We start from the raw sequence: 19,529 nt of genomic DNA, 5'->3' as shown, positions 1-19,529 counted from the left end.
ACTTACCTGCACCTTCTTTATTGACTTAGAGCTCAGTGAACCATATTACCTGAATGCCCCTATCTTTTGCTTCCCTTGTCTTTTTAATTTCCTTTCCTTATATTTTAAATGACATTAACTCCTCTACACTGTTTTCCATTTCCTTCCCATAGCTACAATATGAGGCTTGTGTTTTCATTTTTGGGGGTTGTTTGTTTATGGAGCTATAACAAACTTTTCCCACTGTTCCAAACTGGCAAGGTCTTATTGTCTTCTTCCACTTTATCTGCAGTTTTAGGGAGTTTTCACATATGTTGAAAGCCATAGCCTTGGAAAGTTTTATGATGGGAAAGATAAGACTGTGAGGTAGATGGTAGTTGTACATCGTGTTCAGTGAATGACTGAGGCCAGCTCTGAGGTTCTTCCATACAAAAGCATCTCAACAGTTTTGTGAACTCAGACTCCCCCAGTAATCTCACTCCCCATACACACATGAGTAAAAAAACAGAATTCATAAGTGTGCTGAGTAAGTAGTGAAGGTTTGCACGGGGCTATTGGTTCTATAGTAATATGCCTTAGCATACCTTGAAGCCAGTGAAACAGCTAGCAATGGAAAAGTAAAGGTGGATGTGGAGAACCGTTCTCCATTTTTTATTTATCAGATGACCTTCTGCCGCTTAAAACCCCTTACATGTCTTTATTTTCAACTATGTGTCCTAAACAGTAAAACTGTTACAGATGATGAAATGTAAAGACAAGGGGGTGGGTGGAGAACTAACACTTGGAGATATTACTGGTATTTGTCTATTGTACTCATATAGAAAGTTTTTCAGGAAAGGAATATGACAAAATATGTATTTTAACTGGAAATAGAATACAGAATAAAATCTACATGGTGCTTCAGAGTACCTCTGCTTGGCTAATGTTGTCATTAAGCACAGATTTGCTAAGGATAACAGCCCCAGATACACTCTTTCATCTATAATTATTCTAGAGTACAACCTTGTTTTTCAATAAGGAGTAACAGAATGATATTGTAGTCTGGTTGGATGAGAAAAAAGAGAATTGCACTAAGTGACAGCTGGTCTATTGCTCTAGATTAAGATTCTCAATGGGAATAGGAAGGTGATTCCATCTTATTGAAGAAAACCAAATTACATCATAATGACCAACAGTACTGGACAGCAAAACAGTTTCTGATTGGCCAGTGAACATCCTGTCACTTGGCCATGGTGAAAAGCCTGTCATTCAGATATACTTGAAGGACTCATTAGGCTAATTTGTATAAATAGATGAAGGGATACCTCTCAAACGCATTTCTCTTTTCAGACAGGTGTGATGATAGGAAACCTGATCAGGTGAATGCTTTGGCTTTAGAGGACAGTTTTCTGAAAGGAAAGGAAAACATTAAGATAGTCAAAAGGGTAACTTGAGAGGCAATTCGATTTTGTGAACTCCATATGACTGGAGAGGCTCCACGTGAAATGATGAGTGTCCAAAACAAGACTGAAGGGATGGGACATCACAGTGGAACCTCCTGCCTGTTTCTGTCTATCTTTGTCTTTTATTCTTGAAAACTCAAAATGCATTCTGTCAGGGAGGGGCACAAGTACATTGAAATGTAATTTAACACCTAAAACAATGTTCTGCTGCTGTCTTTGTCTTAACATTGCCAGCCTTAATATGTCATTCCCTTACATGCAGCAGTCCAACCAATCTTTGCAGATAGAATCAAGTTTCCTTATTCTTTCTGGAATATCACAGAATTTTCATGAAGTTGAAGAGTGGATCCTTTTGAAAGAGAAATGCATGTTATAATACAGAGGAAATACTGTTGTGGGGCTGGGGTGCAGATAGAGGAAAAAAGTCACATTTTAATACATGGAAAGTTAGCCCTGTGAATACATTCTGTATTGGGGGGGGGGGAGGGGGAGTGGTAAGGGGGTGGGGAAGATCACCGCATCAAAGGGGAGGAAAATTAATTCTTTGAATTTAACAAACAGGTAACACAGGTTATAAGTAAGAAAATGTATCCCCCCTTTAAAGACTGTCTAGTTAACATAGTATCCTTTACTGTTCTGTGAGTATATCTTATATCTGTGTAACACTAGTTATCTCATTTTATTATAATTAATTGACTAAAATTTGCTAGCTAATCAGTAATAATAGCCTTAAAATACAACCATGAAAACCCTTCCATCTTTTAGCATATCAACTATTAAAGTGAATAATCTGTATCTGTTACAAACTTAGCAAGGAAAGTGGATCTCAAATATTGCTCATATGTTACTACAGATGTTCAGTTAAGGGTACATCTGCACATGGAGTTAGCTGTTGTAACTGTTGCTTCAGTTACATCCCATATTAAACAGCTCTTGATTGTTCAGATTCTAGGAGCATCAGTCTGTCAAACTAACTAGGTCCTGCTGCTGCCCAGCCTGATCACAAGCTAATCTTGAGCTTAAACACAGTTGTGATTCTCAGACCAGGCATTGTACCTCCTGCTTGTCTTGTCTGCAGTGTCCAGTGGGCTCAGCTCAGCCCCCAAGGCTCTTCTCTGTGGTTAGTACCTCCCTGTTTAGACACATTTTTTTTTCAGCTTCATGAACTCTACAAATCATATTTTCAGGGGTCAGTCATTCCTTGTGCATTGCATAATTTGGTGTTAAGGGTAACAAAACCCTGTGGGGACTGCGCACTGACATGCCAAAGCCATCTACAGCTTACAGCTTCACTTAACACCTGTACATAGTCCTATCAAGCCCTAGGGGATAATCATACAATTAGGCTACCGTAGATTTTCCCTACCTCTTAGGACTTGGCTAAACTCAAATGCTCTGCACTCATACAAGTCGTTATTCATGTGATGATATATTTCTTAGTAGAATTATAGAACCATGTAAGTTGGAAATGGCCTCCAGAAGTTATCTAGTTTGACTTGCCCGAAACAGGTCCAGTCAGAGCAGGTTGGTCAGGGACATGTTCAGTCAAGTTTTGACAATCTGCAAGGATTGAGAGCAACATGACCCAGCTTTTAACCATGTTCATGGTAAATTAAATTGCTTATGGTAAAGCAAATGAGCAGAATAATGAGCGTTCTTATTTAAAAGTTTATTTAGTTTCTCTTGTAAAGAGAAGCAAGTTCACTGCATTTGAAGTGGATGTGTACTAATATTCATATGGACATACCTGTAATGTGTGTATTTTTTGACAGTCCTCAACTTAGTATCCCCTATCACTTAGCATCCTTTCAGGATGGACTCTTCTACTTACCTCTCTGCTCTTTTCAGTATTGGGTCACACTGCTGGCTTGTTACGACAATGACAAGTTGGCCTGGATTAGCTTGTTTGAAGCTGGGCATTTCTGAATACTACTGTAGTGTGTTTCAGCTGATGTGATCGTACAGCACTGTATTCTGTACTCCCTTTCCAGGCAGTTGACCATTATATCGGGGGGGGGGGGGGGGGGGACACAAGAAATGCATACTGCTTAAACAGTTCAGATCTCCCTTCTGCTTTTTGAAACTTATCTTTATACTCATGCTTCATATTTTTCCTGCTTGTCCTGTTTGAGAGGAATGAATGGGGAAACAGCTATCACAATTCTTCATCTCAGCACTCGTGACCCCTGCCACACTGCACCAATAAGCAAAAAAAGCCAGTCACCAGTCTTCTCTAGCTTTGTCTTAACCTATCTTTTTCCTGCTGTTTGTAACAGGAGGCATCCTGAACTGGACCATTCCTACTTGTTCAGCAATAGCTGAATAGGACTTACTGTTGTGAGAAAGGCTGGTGGGGAGGGTTTCACAGTGGAGTTGTTTTCAGTGGTGGGTGGGTGGGAATCTGTTTGCAGTTACAGTGTTGCTATCTACGTTTAGAAGTTTTAGTCAAATAGTAACTCTCCTATTTGTCACCCCCATTTCTCTTCTCAGGCTACCTCTCCTGTCATACCGTAGCAACATCCTTCATTCCTTAGCATGCACAGCAGAGAAACTCTTTCCTGTTCAGATACTAAACTTGATAAAGAAAAATCAGATCTTAGATATGTAATTATTGAGTGCAAGGCACAGAAGATACTACATTATTTCCTATACCCATTTCAGTATTTTCATCCATACCTAGGGGTTTTTTTCCCATCCCTTGCTGAAAGTTTAGTTCCCTTAACTTTTTATAAAGTACATTTCAAAGCACGTAACACTGTGCATATTCCAGACATCTTAAAGGGACAAACAGAGGCATTTCAACTGCAGTAATTTCTAGGGCACTTTACAAAATTAATTCAGCTTAAGAAATATGTAGAAATTCTTGGCAATCGTCAAGATCAAAGAGGTGCAAGATACGTTTAACCCCAGAGGACCCAAACAGTGTTCAGAAAATTCCATTTACTTTGTCACACACTTTGAGCATACCTAAGCTATGGAGACAATGCATTTTTATGGCTCAGACATTGAAAGGAGGAAGTGGTCTGCTGCTCATTCCACGATCAGTGATGATGCCCTGTCAGGCATGCAGAATGCCAGCTGGAACCATTCAGCTGAGTAATATCAATGAAAATCTAGCAGGATTCCCTTTAACCTTTCTAAATATGCATGCTATCTGCTTTTATCAGTGTCAGGCAACTTGGAGGGGAAAGGCAGGAAAAAGAAAATAAAAAAGGTTATGAAATGTTAGATGGAGGTATCTATGGCATTCAGTGCTAGCCATACCTGTGCTCACTCTGAGCCAGCTGGAGAGATACTAGTTCAGGTACCAGAAACAGTCCAAGCTCATAGACACAGAATGCTACCTGGGGTAATATCTTGAGTCTGTTTCATACACTCCATGAACTATATGTATAAGCTATACACAGTATAGCATAGCCCTGTGTAGACACATGAGTAGTCTCTAAAGTCAAGGCTGGACTCTCAGCAATGAATAAAATTTCTCGTGGGAGAGATACAGACAGGAATATAAGTCTTGAAGGTAAGAAAATTTTCATCACAACCATGGAGCTCTCAAATCTGTGAGGATCAAGATCATAGAAAAGTCCAAAGAGCAGTTTGCAGAGATCCTAAAATTTCCCAGAAAATCTGCTCTAAGACACTTTCTTTTCCCACTTAGGACCACGTAGTCAAACATCTCTGACTACAAACTTCAGTGATCCTATCTACCAAGGATAGATGTTTTAATAAGGGCTTGTAGGAAACAAACAAATAAACAAACAACAACAAAAAAAAACCCCAAAACCCAGAAGGTGGAACTAGGATCAGTGTAGCACACACTAGCATTTATCATTTAAGAGTGAATTGCTTTGCCATGGCAATATCTACCTCCATCACCATCCCAGCCACATGTCCTTCGAGAAATCTGACAACAGCTCTTTTCCACAGGAAAAGAATCTTTTGAGACCTTTTTTGAAGTGCTAATATTGCTGTATCAATTGTTTTCTTGCTCTCAATATTATTAACAGGTGATATTATCTTAAGATAGTTGAAGCTGATCATTTTGAGTGTTCCTTTTCAAATTGTTGTTTTCACTGCTTTTAAAACTGTCTCATTACCACCACTCATATTTAGGGTTACTTTTACTTCAAACACTAAGACTTTTGGGGTTCTTTTATTTACATTTTAATGAAAAGAGTGATTTTAATCAACTGTGATGAATAGTACTCATAGTTTACAATTTTCATTATTAATACCAGCAATAACATAACCATATTCCATGTGATATAAGTATGAAAGTTTAGTGCCTAGAAACAGCATTTTCAAAAAAAAATTTTATGGAAAGTGTAACTAAATCTCACTTCATACAGAGGAATTACACTGTTAGTATTTACATCACTTCATGGAGTAATTTGTTATATTTCCAGGAGGTGTACAAAAATATTACATACAGAACAAGGAAAACTGTATGTCCACTGAATTTTGGCTGTGAAATTAAAAAAAAAAAAAATAGTTCTATCTTCATCACAGAAACACAAAAATTCCTACATCATACTTACCCTGATACCATCATTTTGAAGAAGAAAGCTCAGCTGGACAGGATGCCTCTACAATGCACAGAGTATGGGGTTCTGGTGTATGGGTCCTGAGATGATCTGATTTCACATCTCCTAACCTTTGATGAGAATCCCCCTTTCTCTTACTGCTGCATAGCAGGCAGCCCACAGCTTTTTTTCAAGGAAGGTATTGTCCAGACTGTAGTCTAATTATGGCACATCTTTCCCTTTGATTCCTGTATCCCCAAGCCACCTTCTGTTGCTAGGTGAACTAAAATAATACCTCTCGGTGGCACATGACTTGTTAGCCAGGGCAACATCTAATAACCCTTTTCCCAGGATATCACAGGAGAGTCTGTCACCATTAAATTGTCTTGCTGTTGTAGTGGAGTAGAACTTTTATTATGTATTATCTTTTGTTTCATAAACATGTAAATATATATATATATACTCCCAAGCCCTCATGACCCCTTCCACATGAATCTCCACCAATATTAATAATCCAGCCACAGCATCTGAAGCCCAACAGAGAAATATCTCATTCTAATTTCGAAATCAGAATCTTGGCATAGAGCAAAGAAGAAGAACAATATGGATTTTATCAATTGTCCCATTCAGGTAGTGTCATTAATAATCTCCAAAATCTAGCAGGCTTTGAAATACAAAGTAACAACCTTTCCTTAATAAGCTGTGCAACAGCCTCCACCACAACCACCCCAACAGTTTATCTGCCTACAACAAATGAGCTATCTATTGAGTGGCTGCAATGGAAGATGACAGATTTCACAACACAGCACTTGTGAGGTTAAGGCTTTCAGGCTAATGTGTTCACATGCACCAGAATGCTGTGGAAGAGTCAATGCAAAATCCCCCAAAAATAAGTTCTGTTAAGCATCCTGAAATGTTGTACATGTTGTTGATTTATAGCACAGCCTTTTGCCCTGTTTGATACTTGTTTTGTGAGTCCATAAACATTGCTGCACCAAGAGAAATCAATCCAAGAAACTGATCTAAGCAGCTGGTCAGTGCTCTTCTCATCCTTCTCATTGTTCTCCCACTGCAGCTGTAGGCATTTATCTACTGGTGGTGTTGCCAAAAATTCTGCAAAAGCTGCTTGGTGGTCTGTTATTGGCTTGCAAAACTGAGGCTGATTGTCAGCAAAATGTCAAATATGACTCCACAAGCTGCAGCTCATTTGAAATGATCACCATCACAGCACTGACCTTGAAAATGGTGAAGGCTAACTGATAAGAGATAAATCACAGGGATTTGTGTGCTCCAGGACTTCTAGATTCTGTTTCTGCCCAGTTTCTGGGGGAAAGTAGCATGGAAGAGTCACTGAAAGCATAACATAAAAGAATCATTTCAGGTGAAAATAAAGATATTCATAATGCACTGGCTGCATAGATACATTGTAGCAGCATATCATCAAGCAATATTCAGCTAAGCATCAGCTAGGTATGCCAATGTAATCAGGAGCTAAATGCTTCAAGGATTGTAACACAAAACAGATCTGCATCGCTTCCAAGTACTTAGTGTTTTTACATAGCTTTCAAGTCACTCAAATGTTTAAGCATCACAAGCAAATGTGACCCCAAACACCTCCTTACATCACCGTTTGGCTCTTAGGTTCATATTTCCCATCCTCTACACACATCTCTACTAGCCTCCCAATACCCTACAATACATTGTAGGTCATGTCCTGTTATGACTAACTGCCAGCATAGTTACACTCCTGTCTTAAGACTTATGCACATAACAGAGCAGATTTGACCAAGGCTTGACTAAGAAATAAAGAGTTTATTTTAAAATCTATATACTACTCATAACTACTCTTTATGCCAATCTTTGTCAACTCTGAGAAAAGCCAATATTCTAGCTAAGCTTAACATTGCTCCATGAGGTAATGACACAATCCTAAATGAAAATCTGTTAAAAGAATGTGCCTGCTAGAGGGAATTACCATTCTCTACCAATAAGGCTTTGCATTTAACAGGTTACTACTTTATCTTTAGTTTAAATACCTAGAGGCTCTACTCTTTAATTTAATGTATAAATTGATTCTACTCTGTCTCACCACACCTAATGAGCATATTTGGTTCTTTGTCAATAAAAGCTAATGATTAAATGAAGAAAGTTAATCAGATTGAAATAAAGATAAGAGATATTTATTTTGTACCAGACTGGAATACACTTGTCACTGCCTTTATTTGTGGAAGAAAAGTTAGATCCAGTCTCTTGTATCTTGTTTGATACCAACAGGCAAGGCCTTCAGGCAAGAATTATTTCAAAGGCTATGCAAAGGTATTTACAGATGTACTACTCAATTTGTGAGTAGCCCTTCTTTTTGCAAATGGTAACTAATTTTAGTGCTAAGAGAAAATGCTTGAGAAATACACTGCAGCAGAACAGAGGGAGTTTTACCCGCTTTAACAGAGCTTTAATATACATTTTCAAAAAATGCATGGAAGCATTAATTTCTTTGGAATACGAGTGAAAGAAGACAGAGACTTTAGATGTTTTCACTAGGGAATAAGAAAGCAAATTAAAGGGATGCAGCAATAGGAATCAGTACTTTTTTTCCCTTTTAATGATTGAGAAAGTTGTATAGCAGACATTAGCACAGGTCCACACTGAATCCCACTGAAGATCGCACTTACATTATGGTTCAGAGTTTTGTGTAAAAAGTGAACTCCTCTGTGATCCAATATCTCTTAATTAAAAACAAAAAAAATGCTATGCAACTTGCATTACCACAGAACAATCATAAAAGAAATGGAGTATGTGCATACATTAGACAAAGACAAGAAAGAATTTAATTTTTTTTATTTTTTGGCAAAGAGTTATTATTATACTCTGCTTTCCACCCAGTTCTCAATACAAACTATTTATATAAAGGAAGAATATGTATTCATTGTAAATGATGTGGGTAAAATTTACAGAAGTAAATATCTGGATTTTGTTCCCTCTTATTTCAGAGCTAAGTGACTATTGTACCTGTATTCTTAAGCACAATGAAAGTTTGTTGAATATTTAATAGTTTGGATTGCATATCCATTTAGTAGGAATCATTAATTACACAGTAAAATCAAAAGTATGTGAAAGAAAATTATGCAGAAGAAGGAATTCAATCACAGCAACAGTTTAACTCTTAAGATAGCGGTTATAAAATGTGCCTGTACTGCTTATCAGTGAATCTCAAGTCGTAATTTTTCAAAAACTCGGTGCACTTTGGTTTTTTAATAAAAAATTGTAATTGCAGACACAAAATTTGCACCTCCACGGCTGATCTCCACTTACACTTTGGGCTGAAGTCTGAGTCTGTAACCACTCTGCTGGAATGCAAGTCTTTTAGCATTATCTTGGCAATGCCTTCAGGTTGGGAATTACTATCAGTTTGTGGATCCATTTCCTCTGTACCTGTGTCCTTTAAATTGATCTGTCTCATGGCTAGCTGTCCTGTATTCCAATATCCCAAAGTTAATCACATATCTTTTCTTGACTCCCTGGTAATGTGCCACTCTACCTATCCTTACCAGAATCTCATTCTCAGGATACTGAAGTGAGAAATTTTCAGCTTAGATGTACAGAATAATATTTTTTCTCAGAGGGAATGGTGGAACTACTAATAGGAATTATGAACCATGCATGCAAGTCATAGGTATGTGTTGTGGTTTAACCCCAGCTGGCAACTAAGCACCACACAGCCACTCGCTCACTCCCTACCCTGGCCCCAGTGGAATGGAGGAGAGAATTGAAAAAAAAAGAAGTGAAACTTGTAGGTTGAGATAAAGACAGTTTAATAGGACAGAAAAAGAAGGGGAAATAATAATAATTATAATGATGATTATAATAATAATAATAATGATGATAATAATAATAATAATAATAGTAATAACAGAATGTGCAAAACAAGTGGTGCACAATACAATTGCTCACCACCCACTGAGAGGTACCCAGCCAATCTCCAAGCCACAGTGTCCCCCGGCCAACTCCCCCAGACTATATGCTGGGCATGATGTCATACGGTGTGGAATACCCCTTTGGCTCATTTGGGTCAGCTGTCCTTGTTTTGTCCCCTCCCAGTTTGTTGTGCACTCCCAGTCTCCACTGGCAGGGCAATATGAGAAGCTGAAAAGTCCTTGACTTAGTATAAACACTGCTTAGCAACAACTGAAAACATCAGTGTGTTATCAACATTATTCTCATCCTAAATCCAAAACACAGCACTATACCAGCTACTAAGAAGAAAATTAACTTTATTCCAGCTGAAACCAAGACAACATGTTGCCAGCAACCTGTTATATTTTCCCCAGTGAGTATTGTTTCTGCTGGTAGCCCAGGTAATGAGAATCATGATAATAAATAATATGTTTCTATCTTACATTTACCTGACCTTGACAAGCCCTGCTGCAGCCAACCATTCTTTTTACTGCTTGCACAACCCTCTTGAAAGTGGAAGAGTCACTACAAGTTTGAATGATTTTACCATTCCAGTGGGAAACAATCACATTTGTGGAACATGTGCCCCAAGCTGTGTATTTTCACACCCTTTTACCATTAGATAAATCAGCATCAATACAGTCTCTCATCTCACTGTTAACTCTGATCATCCCAGGATGGAAATCTTAATGTTACTTGTGATTCAGTACTCGAAAAGTCCCAGATCTCATCTCTGTGGCATCAAAGGAATGTGATATATCAGAACGGTGTATATTATGGTGGCATGGAAACCCACCATGGGCCCCACAGTTTACAGAGGGTCCACAGATTTACTGGAGGGCATTTTACTTCTTTCAGCTGCCAACTAAATTTTCATTCATATCTGGGGTGAAACTATAACAGAAACCAGTTCAGCTTTAATTTCTGACTAGTAAAACAGCAGTGCTTTGAGTACTGGGTAGTTACCTCTTAAGGGGCCCTATCTTCGAAAAGAATTAATTTAGTCTTTAATAACACAGATCAGAATTAATCCATTTGTTTTCCACATTTCCATAAAGTTTCCCAGTACTTTATCATTAGTTTATGGACACTCAAAATGAAGGGTAACATTTCCTTCCATCCTTATTTAGATAATTCTTTATATTTCATTCATTTGCTACATGTATGGCTGCTCATGGCTTGGACGCGTGTACTCTTCACTGGGTGAAAAACTGGCTGGATGGCACAAAGAGTTGTGGTGAATGGAGTTAAATTGGCAGCCAGTCACAAGTGATGTTCCTCGGGGCTCAGTTTTGGGGCCAGTTCTGTTTAATACCTTTATCAATGATCTGGATGAGGGGATTGAGTGCACCCTCAGTAAGTTTGCAGATGACACCAACGTTGGGCGGGACTGTTGATCTGCCTGAGGCTAGAAAGGCTCTAGAGAGGGATCTGGACAGGCTGGATCAATGGGCCAAGGCCAATTGTATGAGGTTCAACAAGACTGAGTGCTGGGTCCTGCACTTGGGTCAAAACAACCATATGCAACACTACAGGCTTGGGAAAGAGTGGCTGGAAAGCTGCCTGGCAGAAAAAGACCTGGGGGTGTTGGTTGACAGTCAGCTGAATATGAGCTTGCAGCATGCCCAGGTTCAACAAGACTGAGTGCTGGGTCCTGCACTTGGGTCAAAACAACCATATGCAACACTACAGGCTTGGGAAAGAGTGGCTGGAAAGCTGCCTGGCAGAAAAAGACCTGGGGGTGTTGGTTGACAGTCAGCTGAATATGAGCTTGCAGCATGCCCAGGTGGCCAAGAAGGCCAACAGCATCCTGGCCTGTATCAGAAACAGTGTGGGAACAGGAGCAGGGAAGTGATCATCTCCCTGTACTTAGCCCTGGTGAGGCCACACCTTGAATACTGTGTTCAGTTTTGGGTCCCTCACTACAGGAAAGTCATTGAGTTGCTGGAGCATGTCCAGAGAAGGGCAACAAAGCTGGTGAAGACTCTAGAGAACAAGGAACAAGTCCTACGAGAAGCAGCTGAGGGAACTGGAGTTGTTTAGTCCGGAGAAAAGGAGACTGAGGGGAGACCTTATTGCTCTCTACAACTACCGGAGAGGACACTGTAGCGAGGTGGGTGTCAGTCCCTTCTCCCAAGTTGCAAATGATACAACAAGAGAAAATGGACTCAAGTTGCACTAGGGGAGGTTTAGATTGGATATTAAGAAAAATTTCTTCACTGAAAACGTTGTCAAGCATTGGAACAGGCTGCCCAGGGAAGTGGTTGTGTCACCATCCCTGGAGCTATTTAAAAGATGTGTAGACATGACGCTTAGGGACATGGTTTAGTGATGGACTTGGCAGTATTAGGTTAACAGTTGGACTCAATGACCCTAAGGATCTTTTCCAACCTAAATGATTCTATGATTCTATGATTCTGATATATATTAGTTACTAAAAATAACATTCTAAAACACATTTTACAAAACACGTAATCATCTGGGTTACAATTCAGCTCATTTTAAAATCTCCTTTAACTGACATGACTCCGATGTGGCAGAATGGCAGTTACCCATACTAAAAGGTCTTTTACATTGTCTGATGCAGAAGACTAAGGAAAGCTACTGAGTTTCTTAAATGTGTCTCACTGGATAAAAGCAGTTTTTCACCATATCAGAAATGAGGACATTTGAAATACATGAAGTGTGAAGCCTGCAAAAATACATACAAGGGTGCCACCTCTTACTTGTTATATAGGCTAGTAAAGATACAAAAACATATGTGAATGTCTTTAAACAAGGTTAGAAAAAAAAATTGGAAAAACTGTAAGTATATGTTTGATATATTTGAAGCACATATTTAGATAATTTAAATATATGAATAGAACATACAGTTGGATTGACCATATGGTTTCACTAAGGCCAACATACACAAACTGTCCAAGTAAAAATCTAATTCTTAGACACAGCTTTCTGAGGAAAATAGTTTAATACAGATAAAAAATGCCTAAAGGTTAAGGAACAATGCAGGGTATAACAGCTGTAAAACCAGTGACCTCAGTGATGTAACAGCAGGTAAGGTCTAGATGTTCACAAACTATGATAATATCATAGCACACATAATCTGAAAAAAGTAAATTATTTCTCATCCATAACTAAATATCAGTCTGGAACCAAGACAGCAGAGACAGCACAAAATAATCCAAAAATATAACTGCAGACAGAGTCCAGCTCAGCATGACTAGCAAATCTATGAAATAATGCATGACCTCAGCAAATCCCATCATCGAAAATAAACATTTGGATATGGCATCAGTTTGGGACTAACAGATCAGTCTTTTTGGAGTACATCCAATCCATATCCCAACCTATCAAAAAAAGAACTGAGTGAGAAATGGTCAGTGAGATAAGAAAAGAATCAATCAAGGCAAATATCTCTTACCTAGAAGGTAGACTCCAGCAGAAGCACCATGAGTCATAGTTATATTATTAGATAAGAGAATTCTTCGCAATTTCTAAAATTATTTCCTGCATTTGGAAATTTGGTAACATGCATTGCTTTATGGCATTTTTTTAATAAAAATAAAACCTGAGAGTCCTGTACAAAGAACTATATTTTATAGTGGAAGGTGTAGAGACGATAAAAAGAGGTGGGAGATCTCAAAGGTTGGTGCTTCAGGCAATATTCATTGAGGAATATCTTATTTTTTCTTTAATAGTTTTTGTTTGTTTATTTATTTTACTTTTTCAACATTTTGTCCCAGATTTCAGTGAAAACAACCAAATAGTTTTGTCCTATTTATCAGCCAGGTCACCTGTGCAATTACTCTGGCATCATGTTTAAATAACCTCACCCTTGATGGGCAAAGCAAAGTTGCTGCTGACATATGAGAGACAGAAAATGAACATTGATTTTTGTAAATAACTCTTCTAACAGGCAGGTTATTTTTATTTCATTGCATCCATAGCCTTTTCATTTAGCCGGTGTTTAACATGCCAATATCTTGGTCCTGATTCAGTAGATCACAGAGGCAATTGCTGAATTTTGATAATGGGTTTAAACCTTCATTATTTGTCAAGTCATATGTTTATGTCTTGTTGCATTAAGGGAACAGAATTAAGAAAGAGTTTATGCTATCTGTTGAAAACAACCAACACAGCACATTGGTCAAGTCTGTGTGTTCAAATGTAGATACATATCCATAGGCAAGAAATGTGCTGATCTGCTTTACCATCTCTGGGTTAAGTACCTTTTTATTAGAATAACCTATTTATTTCAAGCACAAATTCTTTTGGGAATAAAATGTACCTGAAGAGTTTTTATTTGATTCTCTAGTTCCTAACAAAGTCAGCGTACCTAAACTTCCAAGCAATGATTTCCATTTCAGCTGAACAAACCCTGTGGTCTTGAGGAATTAACAAAAGTCACAGTATTTGCAATGGGAGGAAGGAAAAAAGTGAAAGCTCCCAATGAAGCTTTTGAAATTAGAGAAACCATCAGACAATCAATGGAAGTAGAATTAACATTAGTAAACAATTGTTTTGAGTTGCCATTTCCATCCCTGATGACACTAAAACATTCAGTTTAGCAGATGACTGACATGTATACAAGCTGTTTGAGCTATACCACAACTGCTGATGAAGATCCAGGCTAAGTTCCTAAAAAGATATTCTAACCTTTGCAGCTTTCCTCCACAGAGGAGAGTTAATATGAACAATAATAACTGAGGGTACATGTCCTGCCAAAGCTTTGGAACAATGAAGATGAGAAATATTTGGAAATTATTTTCATCTCTTACAGTATTTCTCCTGCAAAATCTGTCAGACTGGTGAAAAGCGGGTGAGACACCCGTTGAATCTGAAGAAGTTGAAGACCTGAATCATGAAGAAGTTGAACTGACGTTCTAAGCAAAATTTCCTCAGAATAGTAAAAAATAAAGAATCTGTTTATTCAGCCAGGCTCAGGAAATCCAAGCAAATAGGGCATGAGATAGTGATATGACACTTCAGGCTTCAAAAGTGCTAAATAATGTCTATATTTGCCCTAAAAATCTTGAAATAATCTCTTGCCTGATGTTAAAACAACCAGTACAGTCATCATGTTGCATAGTAGGCTCCATTGGTTGTAAGGTAATAGCTGGGACTTGCGTAATGGTTTTGGAACAAAATCAATCCTGATGTAAACAGTTGCCAATTTCTTTACTCCAATATTCAGGTACGTTCAGAATGTAACTTGCCAATAATTTTCAAAGCATTTTATAAATGAGAACTAGTTAATCTTCACAGTATTATTATAAATAACTCATAGAATTATCTGTATTCTCCAGTTCAAAAACCACCAGGCACATGCCCTTGCCTGTTCTTGTGTCTACTCTTTTAGAAAATGCAAATGTCAGAAAATGAATCAGTGTTTCTGCTAAGAGAATCACATGTTTCTTACTCTATATATTTAAATTGGTTTTAATCATCAACACTTCATATATAACACATCCTTTATCCCTCCCCACTGCACACGCACTCTAAATTTAATTAAAATAACTGAAATGGAACTATAGATAATTTGTTTTTTAAATAGACTACCACATGCTCCATTTACATAAAACCCATTAGTTTGCATTAAATACAAATTAGCTGCTGATATGAATTAAATCATGTATAAATAGTTCAGAATAGCCTCAAAACCACGCATTTTAATTAATATAACAGTTAACCAGATTTATCTGTAAGGTAATCAAAACTCTCACTCATTCATTTTTCAGTACAATAGGCCAGAGAACAAAGGGCTGTCCTGTAGCACTGTTATTTTAACAGTGAAATAAAGGCATAGAGAAGGCAGGAGCAATGCTTGAATTCAGGCATTTATAACAAATTATATTGTTTTACAATGGTTCTGCAACTGCCAAACCAGAGGCAATATGAACAAGATCCACATTGTGGGGAGGAAATGAAGATGACAAAAATCTTTTGAATCTTTGATGTCTAGGTGTTGCAGAAAGTTAAGAGTGTCATAAAGGAACTGCGAAGGTACTCTTTTTTCCCAGCCATTCTAAACATAAAAGTAAAATATAATGTAACAAAAGGAGTTTTTAAGACACTTCTTGAGTAATTGTCATATGATAAAAACAGTCATTCAAGACTCCCAACATCTCTCTCCAAGAGCTACAAATACCAGCAATATAGTGTCATTCCTAGGTAATTATTTCCTCACTTTCAAAAACAAGTACAACTTTCTTTATACTGGAGTTCCCCACTTAGTGATAATATTGAAAGAGAGCAAACCACTGTTTGTACCTACACAGGACATAAACCACACATTTTGGCATACATTTTGGGAACTTTTGAATGGAGGCTTCCGCGAAATTGTGACATATTTTGAGAGAGCTTGTATCTAACAGCAACAGAAGTGGTATTCTTGAGCTCCTCATGGCAATTCAAAATTCACAAGATTAGAGGGATCTTTAAACTGTAATGTTTAACAAATCAAAGAAACAGCATCCTGTGGAAAGCAACACATGACAAATTCAGTTCCACTGTAGCTAAAAGAGAAACTGGACAAAAAAAAAAAAAATTGGGAATAAAGTAGTCAGTCTGTATAAATTCTTTGCCAGAATAGAAAGCAATTGAAGTGGCACTAATGTAGAAATTGTACAACCATTACAGGTTTTGAACAAGTTAGACTGTCAATGTTCCAGATGTTGCAAATGATTCACATGATTTTGTTGCTGCTGCTACAGCTATGGGACACAATAGAACCAGACTGGCTACACAATGGCAAAGACAATACTGAAAACCTGTGGATCCAGTTTAACATTGCCTGTAAGAAGCTGAGACACCTCATCATCATATGAATAAGCCAGGTCTGAGTGACTCACCAGCTTGCAAGATCAAATCCTATTTGTGCAAATGTTGGGTTGGAATTTGTCTGGCATCCAGCCAGTGGAAAAGGTACTCCTGGATGAATGTGATAGCATTAAACTGCTTTTCAAGCTGTTTAATTTTTGCAGGATATGGCCCATAATTTACATTTTTAAAAAAGTAAACACACATTATTCTTAATTATACTTTCAGCTGAAGGTGTATCCAACACACTGGAGTTTGAGTTAAACATCAAAACTAAAGTGCCTCAGCTGATTGCAGAATTCAACACAGTACATAAGTATTTACATTTAACACAAAGAGAATTTGGTCTGATGTCTCTACAATAGAGATTCAATCTCTAGGACAAGTTTGGCATGCATATACACTCAAAGTAATCCTATTCTGTTCAGTGAGGAAGAACAGAGTATAATTAGCAAAGTGTTAGTAATCCTAGATTCATTGATTCATCTTAGCTATGTTTTGCATAAAGCATTAATATACAGTGCATAATATGCTGTATGTCTTAAATTTTAAATTATTTAGGACTATTAAATGCACAGTAATATTCTCTGATGTAGTATGTTTGACACTAACGTCCCAAGGAAATGTACAAATAGTACAATCAAAAACAAGTCTTACACTTCCAAATAAAAACAAGGAAAATATGCTACTTGATGACATCTTTGAAAAGAAAGAGGAAAATTCTTTGTTCATATTAAAACAAAAAATATTTTTAGCACCACATCTGCTTAACACAGATGCCCACTCATACATTTTGCTACCCATAACAATGGAACAGTCTTAATCCCATTTGCATTACTCCAAAGAGGTAACTATCCATAAAGAGTGACTAGTTTTATCCAGCGAATAACAGTGAAATAAACACTGGCAAACAGCTATTTTGCTTCTTAAAAGCCAGTTTTTCCAGTAAATTATGCGTTACAAGAAACAGCAGGGTGGGCTATGTAGTTACATCAGTGTCATATTATATTATGATCTGTCCTAGGATATGACTGGCAGACAAAACAAATATGATGTGTCACAACAAAAGTTAAAGTATGAACAAACAAGTAGCCCCCAAAATATACAAACATTTTTTAATAAGCCCAGTTACTCAATACAAGAAACTTAAATGAAGTAAAACCCAACCTTTTTTTCAAAAATGAAATTGCTAACCAAGGATCCAAGCCTTGAGAACTTGTAAGTACAACCAATCAGAAGAGATTTGTGAACACATCATCACTCAGGATTAGGACCAAGGTAATTGAAAAACGTGCTTTCACCTGTATTTTGGCAAATAAATTTTTTCTCAAACTCTAAAAGCCCAAGAAATATTATTGGATGAGTATGCTGTGGCAGGAGTGCTTAGATAGAATTGTTCCAGATCAATTATCTTCTGTAATCTAAGTTTATACCTCCTGGGAAAATCCTTGAAAGCAGATGTTTCCTCTAAGGCTGTGCTGTCCTGTAATCAAACAATAACTGTATTGATTTCTTTTTTAAAAATGCATTCAGATTAAAGTCTTAACATTCCAAATTAACTTCTGAAAGTAGAAGATTTTGACAATATGAAACTTCTAACCATTATTACATTTCCTCTCCCATCTTCAGAATCCTCTTACATCATTTAATTGATTTTGTAAAATACACCGAGACAGGGACTTCTCAAAGACAATGGAAGGAGACACAGTGCCTTTAAACTGGCACTACTTCAAGGCCCTACTAGTTGTACAGGCAGCTTCAAAGTTACATTTTAGGCAAATCTAGCTGCATTAAACAACATTGTGAACACACTTTGCTTGGTTTTGAACAGCAGTTGCAATGTAATTAGTGCCACTTAATGGAAAAATGTAACTGAGGAGCATATTGTTATTAAATTAATCAAATTCCAATATAAAGCTGGCTGCTGTAATAATGTGAGCAATTATTGACTGATGAACTGTTCACCCCGGAAACTGACCTTAACTAAATCCTGTCTTTTCAAAAAGGAGCAGAAAGGCAGAGAGCTCAAAATAACTTTGTTTCTAGCACTCCCATGACATAGGTCCAGTCCAGGTGGTACAAAACATAAGGCATTACATTTTCAAATAAATAACAAAAGAATAGAGGAGTGTCAGGACCTGAAAATATAAGTCAATAAAATAGTCTACTTTCAATCAAAGTTGCAAGATTTACCCTCTCCTAGTCAGAAAATCTTGTGACAAAAACTGAGAACTTAGCAAGGGTATTTGGGTGACTCCTACCAACATAAAAATTTTTAGATCTTCTGTCTAGGATCTAAAGAGATCTTCATGAGTTTTAACTTTGCACAGGTAGTTATGGAGGTGTTAAAGCCAATTAAAAGTGTTGGGATTCTCACAATTCTGAGGTGATTATCTGCCCAGCATTTGATGGTATTTGAGCCATGTACAGAGTACTGGACAAACTATTAGCACCTGTCAATTCTGGAAACAAAACAACAACAACAACAAAAAGGAGAGGAAAAAAAGGGATGTATTTTCCCACCTGGATTTCCTGAAAAAAACAATGTGACATACTGGTTGGCTTTGAATAACTTCCCCTCCCAAAATTCTCATTCTGAACTGGCAGTTTCCTTTATTACTTCTGACTTGATCAGGGAAGGATCTAAAAATGTTATTCAAGCAGAAATTCAGTCTGTCATCTAAGTCTCACGGCTGTTGCAGCAGAATAGAAATTCTACAGGAGCCTCAGCTAGCGTCACAAGTGGCTGGGATACATGCAGGACTTCGGAAGGAAAGCAGGAAGAACTTTGTAGTCATAAGTACTATAACGG

Source organism: Harpia harpyja, chromosome Z (assembly GCF_026419915.1).
Source record: "Harpia harpyja isolate bHarHar1 chromosome Z, bHarHar1 primary haplotype, whole genome shotgun sequence".
Classification (NCBI taxonomy): Eukaryota; Metazoa; Chordata; class Aves; order Accipitriformes; family Accipitridae; genus Harpia; species Harpia harpyja.
Note: the sequence above shows the minus strand (reverse complement) of the source record.